The 15,860-nt window shown below is 52.3% G+C and overlaps 3 non-coding genes across 3 annotated transcripts; 1 reads left to right on the top strand and 2 right to left on the bottom strand.

Annotated features, from left to right (window-relative positions):
• Positions 1 to 4,171: 4,171 nt before the first annotated feature.
• On the bottom strand, positions 4,172 to 4,243 carry TRNAQ-UUG (transfer RNA glutamine (anticodon UUG)). The gene has a single exon. It is a non-coding gene; the product is annotated as a tRNA-Gln (tRNA).
• A 5,085-nt stretch (positions 4,244 to 9,328) lies between these two features.
• TRNAT-UGU (transfer RNA threonine (anticodon UGU)) lies at positions 9,329 to 9,402 on the top strand. The gene has a single exon. It is a non-coding gene; the product is annotated as a tRNA-Thr (tRNA).
• Positions 9,403 to 11,656: 2,254 nt separating this feature from the next.
• TRNAR-UCG (transfer RNA arginine (anticodon UCG)) lies at positions 11,657 to 11,729 on the bottom strand. The gene has a single exon. It is a non-coding gene; the product is annotated as a tRNA-Arg (tRNA).
• Positions 11,730 to 15,860: the final 4,131 nt, after the last annotated feature.

Below are 15,860 nucleotides of genomic sequence, written 5' to 3'. Positions count from 1 at the left end.
CTTGACGTCTCGTCTCCCTCCCGAAACCAGGGAAGTGTCTCAGGGAAGCTGGCGCTCACAATGCTCCTGGGGAAGGGAGCGGGTCCCACGGTGGCTGGGGCTGAGTGGGGAATGGCCGGTTGTTACTGAAGGGGAAGGATAAAACGCAGCCACATTGCCAAGGGTGTGGGAGGCCAGCCTGGTGATGCCCTGGGACGGCCCTGGGGGAGCTCTGCAATGTGACCCTGGCTCCCAAGGCAGCAAGTGCAGAATCCCCCTTGATGAGCACAAGAGGTTCCGACCAGCCTGGTCTGAATCGGGCTGGATGGCCCCACTGCTGGAGTGTCAGAGCCAGACACTAGAGTTACAGGCACGTCTCTCGCACCCAGAGAAACCCTGTCACAAGCTCCCTGTCACTCCCATCATGCAACAGGGGCAGGTCCAGCCTGTTCTGTAAAAGCTGCTCTGGAAATCAGAGAGCAGCTGAAAGTGACTGGGGTGGGATTCAAACCCACAACTGTTGAATGATTGACCTAACTCACACCAAGCACCACTGTTGAAAAGGTGAACACACTTGCCATTATGCCACAGAGCCCCAAAACACAGCAAACTCCTCATCCTCTTCCTCTGCTTTGCAACAGGGCAATTGCTGGGGTAGAAGAAAGAGAAAAGCTGAGCCAGAGGACCAAGCACTCCCCCTCCCACACTCAGAACCCCCATACCCAGCCCCCTGCCCAGAGTCTCAGCTGTGGCTTAACCCTGGTTCCAGAGACAAGAGGCCAATGCAAAGAGCCCCATGGCAGGGAGGGAGTCAGCACGTCAGTGGGTGCGGAAGGGAGCTGGGGGAAGATCTTGGCTCTAACTCACTGAGTGTCCTTGGCCTGTTCAGTGAATCTCTCCCTGACTCTATGGCCCTGTCTGTACAGCAGGGACAGCAACACTCACAGCCCCATAGGATAATGATAGAAATGTAGCCGTGTTAGTCTGGTGTAGCTGAAACAAAATACAGGACTATGTAGCACTTTAAAGACTAACAAGATGGTTTATTGGATGATGAGCTTTTGTGGGCCAGACCCACTTCCTCAGATCAAATAGTGGAAGAAATTGTCACAACCATATATATCAACGGATACAATTAAAAAAAATGAACACATATGAAAAGGACAAATCAAATTTCAGAACAGAAGGCGGATGCGGGGGGAAGGAAGGTGAATGCCTGTGAGTTAATGATATTAGAGGTGGGGAAGAGTAGATGTCTGTGAGTTAATGGTATTAGAGGTGATAATTGGGGAAGCTATCTTTGTAATGGGTAAGGTAGTTGGGGTCTTTGTTCAGCCCCCAGCAGAGAGTGTTGAATTTTAGCATGAATGCCAGTTCAGAGGATTCCCTTTCAAGTGCAGATTTGAAAGTCTTCTGAAGTAGGATGCATGTGATTAGGTCATTAAGACAGTGTCCTTTCTGGTTGAAATGGCAAGAAACTGTTTTTTCTTTGTGAAAACAAAGCCCCATAGGCGGGATCCTGACCTAGCAATGTGGCACCCTGCGCAGCCTCTGATGCTCCCTGCGTGAGGCCCAGAACCAGCCCTGAGGGAGGGGGGCAGGGAAAGCAGCTCACACATGCCAAGGGGCTGGCCAGGGGCAGGAAATGAGCCTGCAAGGCAGCAGTGGGTGGGTGGAGCTGGAGGCAGAGCTGAGCTCTAACTCACTAGGGGTGCGTCCCATAGCTCAAAATAAGCGATGCAATTCAGTAGCTTATTTTGAGTCAATTTTGAAATAACTTATTTTGTAATTTGGCGCTGGCTACACAGCACTTATTTCCAAATAAATCGCTATTCCGAAACGCCCCTCACTCCTCGTGCCATGAGGTTTGCAGGGACGTCGGAATAGCGAGCCCGTTATGGTTTGAAATAAGGGGCTTGCTCTTAAGACTCGTCAGTGTGATATGAGCACCACGTCCTAAACCTCCGAGCTAGCTGGCCCACGGGTGTCAGTCCCACAAGTGGCCCTTTCAGAAAGGAGCCTCGGGCAGCCCCAGAGATGTTGTGGGCTCTGGAACAAGGAGGGTGGGGCAGGGACAGATTTTGCAGGCAGGGGAATTAGATCAAGTGGTAGAGCGCTTGCGTAGCATGCGAGAGGCAGTGGGATCGATGCCCACATTCTCCAATGCAGCTCAGCTTTTATCCCTTATTTTCACTGTCAGGGGCTCAGTGGCCCCCTCCCTCTTCCTACCTGCTCTCCCAAAAGAGACAGACCTGGCTCCCCTTTCTTTGCCACCAGCAATTGCCGTGCTGCAAAGCAGAGAGTGGAGATATCAGGCTCTGTGGTGCAATGGAAAGCATGTTGGACTTTTAAGCTGCAACAAAATACAGGACTATGTAGCACTTTAAAGACTAACAAGATGGTTTATTAGATGATGAGCTTTCGTGGGCCAGACCCACTTCCTCAGATCAAATAGTGGAAGAAAATTGTCACAACCATATCTATCAAAGGATACAATTAAAAAAACCGAACACATATGAAAAGGACAAATCAAATTTCAGAACAGAACGGGGATGCGGGGGGGAAGGTAAATGTCTGTGAGCTAATGATATTAGAGGTGATAATTGGGGAAGCTATCTTTGTGTCAAAGCAAAGACTTCACTCAGTTTACGCAGCTAAACAGACAGTTTTATTGGCCAATACAAGCAAAGTGAGCCAAACGTGGTCTTAGCAAAGCCGGGCCCAGTAAGGCTGGCTAATACAATCAATTCTAGTATTTTATACCTTTAACCAAACAAGTCTGACGTCAGGGCAAGAAATCAAGGAGAACTTCAAAGAGGAATTACTATCAGCAGAGAAAGAAACAGGTTTAGAGGGAGTTCGAGCTTCAGCTCAAAATAGTTCATTAATACATTCCAACAACGCATCCTTCTGGCCTCTCCCCACCTCGGTGAAGGCCAGTTCACTCCCTCTAGTATACGTGCAGACACAAGAAACTGAAATGGCTTTTGTTATACAGAATGGCTTCTAGCTAAATATGAAATGGTATCTACATTTGTAATGGGTAAGATAACTAGAGTCTTTGTTAGGACCCCGCCGTAAAGTATTGAATTTTAGAGGATTCCCTTTAAAGTGCAGTTTTAAAAGGCTTTTGAAGCAGGATGCAGGTAATTAAATCATTGAGATAATGTCCTTTCTGGTTGAAATGGCAAGAAACTGTTTTTTTTCTGTATTTTTTCAGCTACACTAGACTAAGGGTACGTCTAGACGACAGGCTTTTGTCGACAGAAGTTTTGTCGACAGATGCTGTCGACAAAGCTTCTGTTGACAAAGAGCGTCTAGACTACATTCAGTTCTGTCGACAAAGCAAGCTGCAGGGGAGGGGGATGCACCTTGTGAACACTCCACCTCTTGTTCTCAGGGAAGCACCTAATTTCCTCACCAGCCCCTTGATATTTGTAGCTCAAAGCTGGAGCTGCTGTGGAAGGAGGTGAAGCTACAGAAGCTGACAGGACAATTAGCGGGCGGAGGGTTATTTTTTCTCCTCCCTGGGCTGATGAAGCTAGAACTGAGGAGAAGAAAATCCTCTTCCCTTCTCCTCAGAAGATGGAAATTGCAGTTGGTTCTCTCTTTGGTTCTACTAAAGCTCAACCCCAGGACTAGACTTTTTCTTTCTAAAACCCTGGTGAAAACTGAGAGCCAATTGCTTGTAGGCTGAGAAAGTGAGTTAAGGAAGGGCACTGCCCAGCATGGGGCTTGAACCCATGACCCTGAGATTAAGAGTTTCATGCTCTACCAAATGAGCTAGCCAGGCTGCATGGGAAAAGTTTCCTAATATCCCATCTCAGGGTAACAGGAGCCAAGTGTTCTCCACTGCCTGACTCAAGGCTCTTTCTTGCCCCTAATGTGGGGTTCTGGTCTGTGGAGAGGTTTGAACTCGAACCCCACTCCCGACACACCCACTTCTTTCCCCACAAGGAACAGCCCCATTTCCATCTCTCCAGGGACAGGAGAAGGGCTCTGGCCTGTTCTCTGCAAAATGTCCTACAGCTGGGAGAGCATCAGGCACCTGAGCACAAGTCTGATCAGTCTGGGGACCAAGCTCCATTGGGCCTCAGACATCCAGCACAGGAGTAAAACTGCCTCTGGGGAACCTCAGGACAAGGAATGTAAAACCCACAAAGCACCAGGAGCTCACAGCAACCAGCCCAGCAGGTCCCACTGAGACTTGAACTCAGATTGCAGGATTCAAAGTCCTGAGTGCTGCCCCTTACACCATGGGACCCACATATAGAGCTTCTGCTGGGGACCTGGGACATTCAGGTCTCAGGCTGGCCTCTGCTCTCCTGGCTTCCCACCAAGGCTATGTCTACACTCGCGGCTTCTTGTGCGAGTAATATGCAAATGAGGCTAAGCATGGAATTTCTCTGACCCTCATTTGCATACCTAATGAGCCACAATTTTTTTTCAGAAGAGGCTTTTGGGCAAGAATGAGTTACATCTATTACTTTTCAGGAAGAACGGCATTGCGTAAGAGGGTTTTTCTTGCGCAAGAAGGGGCAGTATAGATGCTCCTTCTTGCACAAGAGCCTCTTCTGAAAAAAATGGTGGCTCATTAGGTATGCAAATGAGGGTCAGCAAGATTCCATGCTTAGCCTCATTTGCATATTACTCGCGCAAGAAGCCACGATTGTAGAAATAGCCCAACAGTTTCATCTCTCAGGATTTTGGCTACATCTCCACGGCACATTTATTTTGGAATAAGCTATTCTTGAACAGTGATTTCAAAAGAGCACATCTACACTGCAGGGAAACTTCAGAATGAGTCCAAGTCAGGCTCCGCAAATGTAGACGAGTTATCTCGACTGAGATCCCTGGTAGAAATAACTTAAAATGGGCCTAGGGAGGGGCCATTTTGAAATAGCGGAAGTGGCGCATCTCCACACGCATTATTCTGAAATAGCTAATTGGGAACAGGTGTTATTCTTTGTAGAATGAGGTTTACAGAAGGTGGAATAAGCCATCTATTACTTCAGATTATTGCGCATTAACGGAATTGCTGCACAGACTTTGGCATTGTTATTCTAAATGGCCATTATTCCAAAATAACTTTTCTGTGTAGACAGAACCTGTGTCCTGTCCCAGCTCTACTGCTTTCAGAACAAATTCCTCATTAGAGTCCATCACAGTCTGGGCTCAGTGAGGGTCCATCCCACCTGAGATGTGTGTTACACAAAAGCCTCGTGTTTCCTGCCCAGTGCCCAACACGGCCTGCAGGTATCTGTTTTGCGTGGGGGTGTAGCTCAGTGGCAGAGTGTTTGATTGTAGGTCAAGTGGTCATTGGTTCAAATCTAAGAGCCCTCTTAGGAAATGTTCCTTCAATAAACATTTACCTCTCCAGTTCTATTACATCCTGGATTTCTGTTTTATGTGGACTCTTTAAATGAATACAAACCCTTAATGTTTTCTGGCACCAATACACATAAACCGGGCAAACCTGTTCCTCAGCTGGAACCAGCTCTAACCCGCTGTGTGTCTGGTTTGCATTTCCAGCAATTCAACAAGGGTGTGATTTAGATGCCCATTGGCACGTCCTTGGTCTCTAAGGGCTGGGCTGAGCAGAAGAACAAGAACCACACCCAGCTGGGGAGGACGGGCTGTGGTCAACCTTCCGGAGTTCGATTTAGTGAGTCCAACTAAGACCAGAGAGCACCTGACTAGGGGCCAGAAATCTGTTCTTGCTGCCTTTGGCTTCCTGCTGTGAAGACATGGCCAAGCTCAACTGAAGGAAGCTGCCTCCAGCTACATAAGGGGGGATGGTGGGAGGAGCAGACACATTGGCCAGGCACCACTGGGGGCTGCCTCCCTCACCTCCCCCGGACCTGGCAGGTACCTTGGCCAGTTTAGCCATGGGGCCACTCTCTGGGACAGCAAACACGGACAAAAGGCAGGATTCTCTCATTCTAGGACCATTTGTTGGTTTTTCAGCTTTCACAGCTACAGACTAGCAGGGCCCCACCGAAGGGAACGACTATGTGGCCTTCAGACCTTTTGTTTGTTGTTGCCCAGGTACTGTCGAGCTCGCAGCTGTGATGGCTGAGTGGTTAAGGTGTTAGACTAGAAATCCAATAGGTTTTCCCTGCAATGGTTCAAATCCTGCTCACAGCGAGGCCTGTGTTTTGGCCACACCTCTAACCAGAGTAACAAACCCCTGAGACACTCTCCCCACACTCCCCATCCCCTGTTAATCCCCTTCTACTTCTTTCAGTGCCACGTCCAGACTGAAGAGGACACTCTTTCTACGAGGCAGAAGGGACGTTTCCAGAGAACAGGGTTTTCCAAAATTTGGTGCCATGTAGCAGCAGATGGCAGGAGCCAAAGAGGCTTGACAGCCTGATCCATCCCAGCACGCCGCCCTCCCAGCCTGCTGCTGCTCCAGGAGGGTGTGTCAAGCCATGTGCATCAGGGCATTGTGATGTCACGTGTGATACCAACACACAAAGCCCTGCCCCCCACCCCAGGAGCTACTGGCAGATGGGCACAGACCCTCTGTCCTCACCTCTGCAACCAGCTGTTTCCAAGAGGGTGAGTCTGGGCAGAAGGTGATTCCAGGATTCTGTTCCTGCCCTTGTGGACAGAGACACCTGGACAGAGAAACAGCCCCAAAAGGCCCCTCCATAGCTCAGCTTATAGAGCAGAGGACTGGAGCAGCTGCCCCTAGGTGGCTGGTTTGACTCCACCTCTAAGGAGAGTTCTTTTCCCCTCCCCTGGATGAGGGAAGGCAGAGCAGCAGGGCAGACAAGGCTCTTCTAGGGGGACAGACAGGTTCTCCACAGAGGACTCAACCAACAACTCAGCCACAGGGACAAAGGTTTCTGCTAAAGCCTAGAATTAAACCAGGCACCTTTAAACCTTCAGTTTAACACTCTCCCCACCGAGCTAATTCAGCAGCTGCCAGGGAAGCTTTTCTCCACAGCAGCACACAAGGGAGCAGCTGTTGCCAGTGGCCCTGTAGGGCAAGATGAGCTTGACCAAGCCTCAAACCAACTGGACTAGCCAGCCCACATCACAGTGAGTCGCAAGTGGACCCATCAGAGAAGAGCCCTTGGCAGCTGCAGAAACGTCCCTGCAGCTGCCTGTGGTGTCTTTCCCAAAGGGCCACTTCTGGGCCTGCTGGCTCAGCTGTTTAGTGCTTGATGCTAATAATGCCAAGGCTCTAGATTCAAGCCCCATGCTGGCCCCAGGATTGTCTGGTTCAGTGACTTGCCTTTGTGTAGCTGCCTGCTATGGACAAGGAAGGAGAAACAAGCCCTAAGAGCTGAAACAGCAGAAGGGAAGCATGGAGCGGTGTCAGCTGCCAGCCCCTCTTCCTGTAGCACTGCCCATGCAGGAGAGAGAATGGGCAGTTTGAGTCACCAGCTCTGCCCCATTTGAAAATGGCAAGTGGTTATCACATTTACCTAACACACAAAAGGTCCCCGCTTGAAACACAGGTAACCCAGCTGTGGGGTGCCCAGGTAACTGCAGCTGCTGCTGACCAGCCTGTTGATGAGCCCAACACTCATGTGACAGAGGGGGGGTAACGTCACCTGATAATGCCCCTGGGTGCGAACTTGGGGAAGCCAGGCAGCTCCTCCCCCCGGGGGACTGGTGCGTGCAGAGGGCTGGGCGCAGGGAGAGGCACCCACAGAGGCAGGGGGCATTTGGGTCACCCTGGTTATGAACTTTAGAAATTTTATTGGGGCAGAGAAGTTGGTGCCCCCAAGTGCCACAACCAGTCACCTCTGCCCCCCTCTCCTGGCCAATGGGGGTGGGGGAGCTGCCATTGTATCTCCCCCCTCTCCTGTACAAACTCTGCCCTGTGTCTCCCACTCCCCCAGCCAGGCTGCTCTTGCTCCCCCAGTCTCCTCCCAACCTCCCCTGCCCCCTGTGACACCTCCCCCAAGTTTCCCTCCATTGCACCCCTGCTCTCAGCCACCCCATGCCTGGCATGATCCCCCCAACCTCCCTTCAGCGCCTCCTGCCTCCCCTCCTGCCCCCTCCTCACACGTCCCTGTTCCCCTTCACCTCTCCTATCTGCCCCCCCTTGAACCCCCTCCCCACCCTCTCTGGGATGGCTCCCCCTGCCCTGCACGAGCTGGTAGCAGCTTCCCTGGCCCCAGGCTGGGATCACAGCCCCCTCTGCTGAGAGCAGCCCTGGGATTAGGTGGCCCTGGAACCAGGCCCCCTGGAGTAGCATTGTGGCCGGGGGGCTCTGACCCACAGGGGGGCTGGCCCCAGAGCCCAGGGCCTGGGAGTCTGGTCAGCAAGTGAGACTCGCCCGTCAGTCCAAGCTGATTGCTCCCCGGCTGCCGTTCCTGCCTGTCCCGTGCCAGCGCCTCACGCGGACCAGTGGGGTAGGAAAGGGGGTGTCAGTGGGTCCCTGCTCTCAGTCCGTCCCTCACAGGCCCTGTGGGCTGCTCGAGGGCTGAGCCCGTCGCCCAGGCCTGGCGCAGGGATGGAACATGGGGCACGTTTCCCCCTGTGAGCGTGTGCGGGGGCAGGAGGGAGCCACACGGGCCCGGCTGGAGGTTTTGTGCTGGGGCTGGAGGCTTGAGCCCGAGCTGTCGGCCTCAGCGGGACTTGCTCCTCCCCCCTCTCCTGCCTGGCTGCCTCCTTTGGCCAGCAGCGCTCAGGGGCAGCCGGGAGAGCTGGCACCAAGGGCAGAGGAGGCTGAGGCACAAGCCCCTCAGAGGGGACAGGCCTGAGGCCTCTGGCTTGCCCAGGCTCACGCCAAGGGGCTTTCTGTGGTGCCGGGCGGGGCAGGGAGGCCAGGCCCAGGCCGGTGGGAGAAGGGGCAGCGCCTGCCAGGGCAGCAAGGGGAGCTGCAGGGAGCGAGACGCGGCGTTTCTGCCTGGATCACTCAAGGGTCCTTCTGCGGGTGAAGCGCCTGTGACACCCCTGTGCTGCTGGGTTCTCCTGCCCCTCCCCTGGGAGGCCGGCCCCATAGGGGGCTCTTGCCCTGGCACTCGTCCAAGAGCCACCTGGGCAAAGCAGCCTGCCCCAGGCACCTTCCATAGCTCAGCTGGCAGAGCGGAGGCCTGTAGCGGGTGCTCGGCAAGTGTCCTTAGGCTGCTGATTCAACTCCAGCTGAAAGGGGAGATTCTTCTCCCTCCCCCTGGCTGCAGGCCCGGCCTTAGGACCAGGCGGCTGCCTTGGGTCTGTCCCTTTGGGGCCTGGGGCTACAATTGACAAAAAGGTTTTGGGTTCCAGCTGCCAATCAAATGTCTTGGGCTGCGCAGACCTTGAGTCATGGCAAGAGCTGGAGGGGAATGGGAAGGGGGTGTCTGGCACCATAAAGTAGAACAGTTTTAGGGTTGCTTACAAGGAGGGCACCATGGCTTACTTGGCTAAAGCACCTGCCTTGTAAGCAGGGGATCCTGGGTTCAACTCCCAGTGGTGCTTTGTTGCCCAGTCAATAGCTCTTTTCTTCCCACCATCTTCAACATGTAGCTGGAGTTGTTTTTACCTTCAGTTGAGCTTGGTGGTGCCCTCTCAGTGGGAGTAGGATAGTAGCAAAGAGCAGGAGGTGCCCTACGGGTTTGATTTAGTGAGGCTTAGCTAGACTTGCTAAATCAAGCTTTGGAAGATGGATTGCAGCAGTGATCTCCACCTGAGTGAAGACATGTCCTAATGGTGCAATTAGTTAGATGCCGACACTAACAGCCCCACTGCTGGTAACTCACAGAGGCTACGTCTACACTAAGGCTGTGTCTAGACTGCATCCCTTTTCCGTAAAAGGGATGCAAATTAGACACATCGCAATTGCTAATGATGCGGGGATTTAAATCCCCCCCACTTCATTTGCATAAAAATGGCTTCCGCTTTTTTCTGGCTTGGAGCTTTGCCGGATCTTTCAGAAAATAAACCCTTAAAATAAGGATTAAGGGATCTTTTGGAAAAGGTTTTATTTTCCAAAAGATCCGCGTCTAGACTGGTGCTTTTTTCCAGCAAAGCTCTGAGCCTGCGTGTTGCACAGCACTGGTAGGAGACATGGAGGGTCTATTGGCACCTGCAGCCTCTCAGAACAACCCGTCCCAACCCCCAAGTCCTATCCCTTCCCTCCACCCTCACTGAGGTCTGCTGGGAATTGCCTGGATGCCAGCCCACCCCAGTGTCAGCCTAAGGATTGACTGGTCTGTAAAAGCTGCATCCTGGAAATGAGGAAGCAGCTAAAGTGATTCTTGTGGGACTTGAACCCACAAACTTTGAATGTCTAGCTGGGCTCACATTAACCATTACAGCTTAGAAGTCCAACATGCTTTCCATTGCACCACAGAGCCAGATGGACTGTTAGAATTAAGTTTGATATCTCCAGTCTCTGCTTTGCAGCATGGCAATTGCTGGGGGAAACGAAAGGGAAGCCAGGTCTGTCTCTTTTGGGAGAGGAGGTAGGAAGAGGGAGGGGCCACTGAGTCCCCAACAGTGAAAACTAGGAAACAGGACAAAGCTGCAATTGGCGAACATGGGCATCAATCCCACTACTTTTTGCATACAAAGCAAGGGGCTTCTCATTTGAGCTAACTCCCCCACCTGTGAATACCTCCCCTGCTCCACCCACCTTGTTCTAGACCCCACAAGGTCTCTGTGGCGGCCTGAGGCTCCTTTCTGAAAGAGCCACATGTGGGACTGACACCCAGGGGCCAGCTAGCTCGGAGGCTTTTACAAAATAAGCTATTTCAAAATTGACTTGAAATAAGCTACATAATTGCATCCATCTTTCCTGGCCAGCCAGCCCTGCTTCCACCAGCAGCACCAGAGTAATCCAATAAACCCTGCACCACCACATCGTGTGCTGGAAAGGGGCTGGTTTATTTTCAGAAAGCCGACGCCATCTTTGGAGTTTTTTATCCATATTCTCATTCTGGATGGTGAATGCACCAGGCTCTCTCCATTCCGACACATGGCAGTGCCTTAAACCTCACTGGCACTGGCAGCAGTGGGGATATTTTAAAGGCTTTTACATTTGTATTCAGGATCTGTGTGCACCTTGATCAGTCCCCCGCCCTGCTGGCTGATTCTCTCCCCCCACCAGGCCAGGCTGCCACTTCTCTCCTGGCACCACCAGACCTGCTTTCACCAGCCAGTAACCCCCCTTCCCTGCAATACCCCCAGGCTGTGTCTACACTGGGCCACTTATTCCAGAAAATCAGCCGCTTTTCCGGAATCAGCTGCGAGCTGTCTACACTGGCCCTTGAATTTTCGGAAAAGCAACGATGCTCTACTGTACAAAATCAGCCGCTATTCCGGAAAAACTATTCTGCTCCCGCTCTGGCATAAGTCCTTATTCCGGAACACTGTTCTGGAAAAGGGCCAGTGTAGACAGCCCAGTAGTCTTTTCTGGAAAAAAGCCCCGATCGCGAAAATGACGATCAGGGCTCTTTTCCGGAAAAGCGCATCTACATTGGCCACAGATGCTTTTCCGGAAAAGCAGCCTGCCAATGTAGACGCTCCTTTTCCAGAATAACTGAAAATGGAATAGTATTCCGTTTTAAGCATTTCTGGAAATTCATGCCAGTGTAGACACAGCCCCATAGTTTAGACCTACTGAACAGCTACAGGGCTTCCAATGGGGTTATAGAAAAACCACATTGTCATATTGGACCTTTACAGGGAAACAACATTAGGATCCATGAGCACAGACAAAGGAAGGTAAATGCAACTGTGAAGGGACTCGAACCCTCAATTTTCTGATCCGAAGTCAGACGCCTTATCCATTAGGCCACACAGTCTTGACTTGCAAAGGATTGGACTTCTTGCAATGTGTGGTTATGGAAAAGTCTGCCTAGTCCAGCGGTCCCCAACGTTTTGAGGCTGCCGGACGCCTGGGGGCGGGGCCGCTCATGCACCACACATCCAGGGGTGGGGTCGCTCATGGGCCATATGCCTGGGGGCGGGGCCAAGCATGCACCACGCGCCTGGGGCCGGCACCGGACTGTGCCGCAACCCCAGGCAGGGGCTTTCCAGGCGCCGTGAGCCTGGGGCCGGCACCGGCATGTGCTGTGACCCCGGGGCAGGGGCCGCCCATGAGCCCGGGGGCGGGGCCAGCGCAGATTGCTCCGCGGGTGCACATAAATGGCCCAGGGGGCGCCATGGCGCCCGTGGGCATCGCGTTGGGGACCACGGCCCTAGTCCATCAGGTTTTATTATTTTCCTTGTTTGGGGGTTTAGAAATCACGTCTGAGCTGGTGAATTATTCTTATTGTGTGTAACTAAGAATTGCAGCCCAGGGATTGTTCCTGAGTCTATGTCACTTCATGGCTCTCTACCACCTAGGCTATCTCCATACTGCATCTCTCCTCCGCAAAAGCTCATGCAAATGTAGCACAGATTGGCATATTGCCATGCTCATTTGCATAATTAATTGGGGTCCGTTTTTACACAAGAGGCTTTTGCACAAAAAGGAGCTGTGTAGACTGGGGATCTCCCTGCCTCCTGCTTCTCTAGCCTGGCCCTGGGCCTCTTTCCTGCCAGCCCCATGGGGCCAAGGGAAATGCAGGGGGCCATTTCAGAGTCTGGTTGGGGGCGGCGACCTGTCCATGCCGTGATGGGGGAGGGGAGAGTGTCACACGGCTTCTACTAGAGCTGGTATTTAAATAAAAACAAAAAATAAACAAGCAGCTGGGATGGGGCAGCTGGAGGGAGCCCAGAGAGCACAGGTAGCCTGAAAGCAGAGAGTCCCAGGTGCCCACCAATGACATCAGCTGTTTGTCCCATGGTGCAAGGGGCAGCGCTCAGGGCTCTGAACTTTGCAACTTGAGTTGTACTGTCAGTGGGATGTTCCTAGGCTGGTTGTTGCAAAACCCTCCTGCTTTAGATTTTTTGTTCTTAGGCTGGTGAGAAGAGATTTTTGTGCCTTCTGCTGGGTGTCTGGTGCCCACTGGCGCTTGGTCTCTCATCTGGCTGGCTCAGAAGAGCTGAAGCCATGAAACCCACTAGCCAGACTAGAGATGCAGGGGGCTGAGTTTGTGTTTCTTGCTGATGTTCTCATGTCTTTTCCCAGCAGCTGCCAGACTCTGCCTAGTGCTCCCTGGTGCTAAAGGGAGGGAGTCTCAAGCCTGGGCCTCAGAGAATGTGGGCCTTTTTCCTTGCTTCTGAGAAAGGAAAAGAAACCTGTTCTACTCCCTGCGCTGGCTCTAGGCTGAGGGAAATCGACTCAACACACCTTGGTTGTGGATCTATTGCCTTGGGCGTAGGAACTGTCTGGGAGAGCGAGCAGCACAAGTGAGAGGCTAGACCAAGGTTCACTCAAGTGGTTTGTTTTTCATGGCTCTGCCCCATCTGCTCCCCTAGAGACTCTGGAACAAAAAAGACACATGAGAAGAATTCAACTTTCTTTCCTTGTGATCTAGCTCAGATTTCACTCTGGGTTCTTTCTGCATGAGAAGTACCTGTGACAGCCTCTGTACTGCTGGGTTACTCTGACCCTCATCTACGATGCCGCCCACTTGGGGTAGCAGGTCCCCTGACACTTGTAGAAGGACCGGTCTGGACAAACCAACATTTCTCAGCCCCCTTCTGATAGCTTAGCTGGTAGTGTGGAAGGCTGTAGTGTGTGCTTGGTAAGTCATTGTTAGGCTGCTGCTTTGACTCTGGTTTGAAGAAGAGCCTTTTCTCTAGAGCCCACCCTTAGCACAAGCTGGTTGCCTTGAGTCCATGTTTTCACAGCCCTGCACTCAATTGACAATAAGATTCTGGGTACCAGTTGCCAATCATGTTTCTTGGGCTGCACAGGCCTTGAGACCCTGGAAGGCTGGAGGGAAATGGGGAATGGCTGCACTTTGGAATTTAAAGATGTTATCTGCAACCATAAATTCGAACAGTTTTAGAGACACTTTTCGTTTTTCAGAAGAGGCTTTTCTGATATTTGGCCCATCTACATGGGCCCAAATGTGGGGAAAACCTTCTCTTTGGGTAGAGCCTTATTCCTAATAAAATGAGGAATACAGGCCTTCCAAAAAAATGCCCATTTTTTTGGAAAGTGACCTGAAAAAGGGGACCGATTCCCTGGATGCGGCAGAGTTTTTCAAGAACACGAGAGGTATCCTGGAAAAACTCAGTAATATAAACCCAGCTAAGTAGGGCACCATGGTTCAACTGGCTAAAACACCTTCCTCGTATATGGGAAATCCTGGATTCAACTCCCCTGGATGCTTTGTTGTAGTCTTTGCTCACATTTTCCTATGTGCTTCTGGAACACAGAAGAGGCCTCCCCTGGCCACCCATGGAACTGCTGGTTCAGGAAAAGGCTGATTGGAGAGGAGTGTTTGGAAGAAGGAAACCACAAGTGAGAAGCACCTGATGCCCACAGACATTGACTCTCCATGGCTGCAGGAGCTGCAGAGGTTGCACCCTCAGACTCTCTAGGCACTGACACCCCCAGGGAATCACAAGGGCGTGTGGTGCTGGCGCTTCTGTTCCAGCAATTGCAATCAGAGCCCTGACTTGCCAGTGCCACTCACAGCAGCCTCTGCACCCACTCCAGGCTTGTGGTTTCCTTCTTCCCAACACTCCTCCCCAATCAGCCTTTTCCTGAACCAGCAGTTCCATGGGTGGCTAGGGGAGGTCTCTTCTGTGCCCCAGAAGGACCTAGGAAAATGCCAGCACAGGCTGCAATAAAGCACCACTGGGAGTTGAACCCAGGATCTTCTATTTAGAAGGCAGCTGCTTTAGCCAACTAAGCCATGGTACCTTCCTGCAAAACTGATTTACAACGGTTCTTTATATTTCCAGACAACACCTTTGACTCCCAAAGTGCAGCCATTCCCCAATTCTCTCCTGCCTTCCCGCCCTGGTGGGGTCTGGCCCCCTGGGCACAGAAAGCTACAGCTCCGTGGGCAGGGGGCTTTGGCTTCCTTGATGCTGTTGCAGGAAGGGCTGTTCAGCAGGGACAGGGTTCACCTGTTGAGGAAGGGAAGAGTATTTGGGTGCAGACTGGTGAGGAGGTTTTCAAGTAGGTTTGAGGGGGTCAGGTGACCAAAGCCCACAGGTAAGTGAACAACATGGACACCTGGGGGATGGGCCAGAAATGGGAGAGATCACAGGCTGTAACAGCAGAGATAAAGGAGGGACAAGGGACCACTGGGAAGTAAACTCTAAGCTGCTCCCTGTGAGGCAAAAGGGACACCCCCAGCACTGCGGAAACCAGCCCGTTGCCTTCTGGAAGAGGAAAGGAGGCCTGAGGAAGCACTTAGCTCCTGGCTGGCTCTGCCTGTGGAAAAGAGGAAGCAGCAAACATCTATCACTGGAGAAAGTGGGTATCGATTCCACTGTCTCTCACACGCAAAGTGAGCGCTCTACCACACAAGCTAATTCCCCTCCCTGTGAAAAGTTTTCCTGTCCCACCCCTCTTGTTCCAGAGCCCACAACGTCCCTTCTGATAAACCCTCATGTAAAACTCAGCAAATACCCAGAGAAGTTGCGTTTCCCTTTACAAGACTCTGCACAGCTCAGTTCCAATCAGCTGGTCTTCCCTAGAGTCCGGAACATCGACCGCGGCAGCGTCGCTCTTACGCCCAGTGTAGACATGGCCTGAGAGTGTCACAAACCAGCCCCGGACACATTCCTGGCTAGGACCAGTCACAGTCTGGGCTCAGTGAGGATCCGTCCTACCTGAGACGTGTGTGACACAAAAGCCTCCTGTTCCCTGCCCAGTTCCCAACACTGGCTGCAGACCCAGCGATATTTGGTGCCTTGGCTGCTGTCCCTGCTGGCAGGGAGCTGTCCCGCACCTGCAGTTCATCTGCCTCTCGGAGAGGAGGCAGCTCTGTGAGGAGGAGAAGCCGGGGAATTTCCCTGTATGCGTAAAAACCATCACTGCCGGCCCGGGCTGGGCCAGTGCGCTGGCATCCCTCATGTCTGGA

Source organism: Pelodiscus sinensis, chromosome 28, assembly GCF_052426305.1.
Source record: "Pelodiscus sinensis isolate ZL-2025 chromosome 28, ASM5242630v1, whole genome shotgun sequence".
NCBI lineage: Eukaryota > Metazoa > Chordata > Testudines > Trionychidae > Pelodiscus > Pelodiscus sinensis.
The sequence above is the reverse complement of the archived record's forward strand: the minus strand, read 5'-3'. Positions and strand labels throughout refer to the sequence as shown.